This window comes from Sapajus apella, unplaced genomic scaffold (assembly GCF_009761245.1).
Source record: "Sapajus apella isolate SASKATOON/1434 unplaced genomic scaffold, GSC_monkey_1.0 scaffold14, whole genome shotgun sequence".
Classification (NCBI taxonomy): domain Eukaryota; kingdom Metazoa; phylum Chordata; class Mammalia; order Primates; family Cebidae; genus Sapajus; species Sapajus apella.
The window spans coordinates 7,990,552-7,995,604 of NW_022436954.1; positions in this window are offsets into that span (position 1 = coordinate 7,990,552).

The window sequence follows — 5,053 nt, forward strand, 5'->3', positions numbered from 1 at the left end:
TGGCGCGATCTCGGCTCACCACAACCTCCGCCTCCTGGGTTCAGGCAATTCTCCTGCCTCAGCCTCCTGAGTAGCTGGGATTACAGGCACGCACCACCATGCCCAGCTAATTTTTTGTATTTTTAGTAGAGACGGGGTTTCACCATGTTGACCAGGATGGTCTCGATCTCTTGACCTCGTGATCCACCCGCCTCGGCCTCCCAAAGTGCTGGGATTACAGGCTTGAGCCACCGCGCCCAGCCTGAGAAGACACTTTCACAGAGTAGACTTGACAGGTCCCCAGAATCTCTGTCTGGGCTGATTGTAAAAGCCAGTCTGGTAAGACAGGAAGAGGTGGCTATTTCTTCAAATGTATAGATACCAATTCAAAGCTACAAAGAACATGAAGAAACAGAAAAGTATAACACAAAAGGGAACAAAATAAATCTTTAGAAACTGATCATAAGAAAATGGAAGTATATAGACTGGACACAGTGGCTCATGCCAGTAATCCCAGCACTTTTGGAGGCCACAGAGGCAGGTCAGGAGTTCGAGACAAGCCTAGTCAAACATGGTGAAACCCCATCTCTACTAGAAATATAAAAATTAGCCAGGCGTCATGGCACTCACCTGTAACCCCAGCTACTCAAGAGGCTGAAGCACCAGAATTGCTTCAACCCGGGAAGTGGAGGTTGCAGTGAGTCAAGATTGCACCACTGCACTCCAGCCTGGGCAACAGAGAGAGACTCTGTCTTAAAAAAAAAAAAAAAAAACAGCTCCTGGATTCATTGATTTTTTGAAGGGTTTTTGTGTCTCTAACTCCTTCAGTTCTGCTCTGATCTTAGTTATTTCTTGTCTTCTGCTAGCTTTTGAATTTGCTTGCTCATGCTTCTCTATTTATTTTAATTGTGATATTAGGGTGTCAATTTTAGATCTTTCCTGCTTTCTGATGTGGGCATTTTGTGCCATAAATTTCCCTCTAAACACTGCTTTAGCTGTGTCCCAGAGATTTCGATATGTTTTGTATTTGCTCTCACTGGTTTCAAAGAACTTTCTTATTTCTGCCTTCATTTTGTTATTTACCGAGTAGTCATTCTACCCATGGGATCATCTGAAACCTCAATTCCCCTAGAGAGAAGAGGAGACCAGGCGTGCAGGCATGTGGACAGAATGCATGGATAGTACCACCACTCATGGCACAGTCCCTCTTGACTTCCCTTGGCTAGGGGAGGGAGTTCCCTGGTCCCTTGCACTTCTCAGGTGAGGTGTCCCACCCTGAGGTGCCCCACCCTGCCTCTGCTCACCCTCCATGGGCTGCACCCACTGTATAACCAGTTCCAATGAGATGAACTGGGTACCTCAGTCAGAAATGCAGAAATCACTCGCCTTCTGCATTGTTCTCTCACTGGGAACTGCAGACCAGAACTGTTTCTATTCAGCCATCTTGCCAGATCCCCCATTTTTTGAACATTTTAAGACTTGCTTTGTGACCTAACCTATGGTCTATCCTTGAGAATGATCCATATGCTGAGAAGAATGTGCATTCTGCAGCCACTGAATGAAATGTCTTATAAGTATCCATTATGTCCATTTGGTCAACAGTGCAGAGTTAAGTCCAATATTTATTTGTTGATTTTCTGTGCAGGAGATCTGCACAGAATGTTGAAAGTGGAGTGTTGAAGTCTCCAGCTGTTATTGTATTTGGGTCTATCTCTCTCTCTTTAGCTCTAATAATTTTCATATATCTGGGTGCTCCAGTGTTGGCTGTGTATATATTTAAAATTGTTATATTCTGTTGCTGAATACACCCATCATTATATAATGACCTTCTTTGTCTCTTCTTATATTTTTTGTCTTGAAATCTATTTTGTCTGATATAAGTATAGCTACTGCTCTATTTTGGTTTTCCTTTGCATGAAATGTTTTTCCATACCTTTATTTTCAGTCCCTATGTATCTTTACAGGGAAGTGTATTTCTTATATGCAACAGATCCTTGGGTCTTATTTTTTCATCCATTCAGCCACTGTCTGTCTTTGGATTGGAAAGTTTAGTCCATCTACATTTAATGTGTTTGGTAAGTGGGACTTGCATGTGCCATTTTGTTATTTGTTTTCTGGTTGTTTTGTGGTTTTAACTTGCTTTTTTTTTCTTCTTCTTTTCTTCCATTTAGTGAAGGTGGTTTTCTCTGGTGGTAATTTCTTGCTCTGTGTGTGTGTGTGTGTGTGTGTGTGTGTGTGTGTGTGTGTGTGTCTGTGTCTGTGTGTGTGTGTGTCTGTGTGTGTCTATTGTATGTTTTTTTGAGATTACTATAACCCTTGCAAATAATGTCTTATAAACAACTTTTTAAAACTGATGACAAGCTAACATTGATTGCATAAACTAACAGAATCAAAGAAAAAACTAACAAAAACTCTAAACTTTAATTCATCCTCCTGCTTTTCAACTTTTTGTTGTTTCTATTTATAAATTATTATACTGTGTCTTGAAAAGTTGTAGTTATTATTTTTGTTATGTTCATCTTCTAGTCTTTCTACTCAAGATATTGAGTAGTTTACACACCACAATTACAGCGTTATAATCTTCTGGGTTTGTGTACTTACAATTGCCAATGAGTTTTGTACCATCAGATGATTTATTATTGCTCGTTAACATCCTTTCTTTTCAGATTGAACAACTCCTTTTAGCATTTCCTGTAAGTTAGGTCTGGTATTGATGAAATCCCTCAGCTTCCGTTTGTCTGTATTTCTCCTTCAGGTTTGAAGAATATTTTTGCCAGATTTACTATTCTAAGGTAAAAGTTTTTTTTTTTTTTTTTCTTCAGCTCTTCAAATATGTCATGCCACTTTCTCCTGGCCAGTAAGATAAGATTTCCACTGAACAGTCTGCTGCCACACATATTGAAGATCCTTTTATTTGTTTATTTTCTCTTGCTGCTTCTAGCATCCTTTCTTAATCCTTGATTTTGGGGAGTTTGATAATTAAATGTTTTAGGTAGCCTTATTTGGAATCAATCTTATTGGTATTCTATAACCTTTTGTACTTGAATATTGATGTCTTTCTCTAGGTTTCAGAAGTTCTCTGTTACTATATCTTTGAATAAACTTTATACTCTGATCTCTCCCTCCACCACCTCTTTAAGGCCAATACCTTGTAGATTTAATTTTTGAGGTTATTTTCTAGATTTAACAGGCATGCTTCATTCCTTTTTATTCTTTTTTTCTTTTGTCTCCTCTGACTGTGTATTTTCAAATAACCTATCTTTAAGATCACTAATTCTTTCTTCCACTTTAACAATTTTGCTAGTAAGAGGCTCTGATGCATTCCTCAGTATGTCAATTGTACTTTTCAGTTTCAGAATTTCTGCTTGATTCTATTTATTTATTTATTTATTTAAGACAGAGTCTTGCTCTGTCACCTGGCTGGAGTGCAGTGGCATGATCTTGGCTGACTGTAACCTCTGTCTCCCAGGTTCAAGCGACTCCCCTGCCTCAGCCTCCTGAGTAGCTGAGACTACAGGTGTGCATCACCACACTCAGCTAATTTTTTGTATTTTAGTAGAGATGAGGTTTCATCATGGCCAGGGTGGTCTCAATCTCCTGACCTCATGATCCGCCCACCTTGGCCTCCCAAAGTGCTGGGATTACAGGCATGAGCCACTGCCTCTGGCCCTTTTCAATTATTTTAATCTCTGTTAAATTTGACAGAATTCTGAATTTCTTCTCTATGTTCATTAATGTCTTTGAATTTCCTAAACACAGCTATTTTGAAAGGTTACATATCTCTGTCTCTCCAGCACAGTCACTGGGGGCTTATTTAGTTCATTTGGTGAAGTAATGTATTCCTGAATGGTAATGATGCTTGTGGATAATTGTCAGCATCTGGGCATTGAAAGGTTAGGTATTCATTTTAGTCTTTACAGTCTGGACTTATTTGTACCCTTCCTTCTTGGAAAAGCTTTCCAGATAGTCAAAGGTACTTGGGTGTTGTGACCTATGTGTTCGGTCACTGTAGCCATATCTGCTATAGGGGGCACCATAAGTCCAGTAATGCTGAGACTCTTGCAAACTTGTAGAGGTATTGCCTTGGTGGTCTTAGGTAAAATCTGGAAGAACTCCCTGGATTACCAGGCAGGAGCTCTTATTCTCTTCCCTTACTTTCCCCCAGCAGAGTCTCTCTGTGCTGAGCTGCCTGTAGCTGAGAGAGGGGTGACAAAGCACCCCTGTGACCACCCACTGGGACTGGGTTGGGTCTGACTTGAAGCCAGTATGGCACTGCAGGCTTAAGGTCTGCAATAACCACTGACTGATTACAGCCTACATTCACACAAGGCCTGAAGGCTCTACAAAGAGCTGGTAGCAAATCTAGCCAGGCTTGCATTCTTTTCTTCAGGGTGGTGGGTTTCCCCTGGCCCTGGGATGGTCCAGAGATGCCATATAGGAGCCAGGGCCTGGAATTGAGAGTCAAAGGAATCTACCTGGTACTCTATTCTACTGTAGCTGAGCTGGCACCCAAGCCACAAGACAAAGTCCTTCCCACTCTTCCCTCCTCTTTCCTCAAGAAAAGGGGTCTCTTACCCTTGCCACCACTGCCCCGCGCCTGCAGCAAGTACTTCCTTGCTACTGCCAATGTTCACTCAAGGCACAAAGGCTCATCAGTCAGCTTATGGTGAATACTGTCAGTCCTGAGTCTCTCCCTTCAAAGGATTGGGCTCCTCTCTGGCCCAGGGAAGACCCAGAAATGCCATCTAGCAGCCAAGACCTGGAACTAGGGACTGCAAGAGCCTGCTTGGTTCTCATCCTCACTGTGGCTGAGCTGGCACCCAAGCTTCAAGACAAAGTTATCTTACTTTCCCCTCTCCTATCCTCAAGCAGAAGCAAGGAGTCTTTCCTGGAGCTGCAAGCTGCACTGTCTGGAGGTGAAAAGGGGGCAACACAAGCACTCCCTTTGCCACCCTATCTGGTATCTTAAAAGGAGAGATGAACCCAAGTTCACTGGCTCCAAGCCCAGCAGGGCACTAAGACTTACCCAAGAATTGTGGTCCTTGTGGACTAGATTGCCTTTCAAGTTTATTTA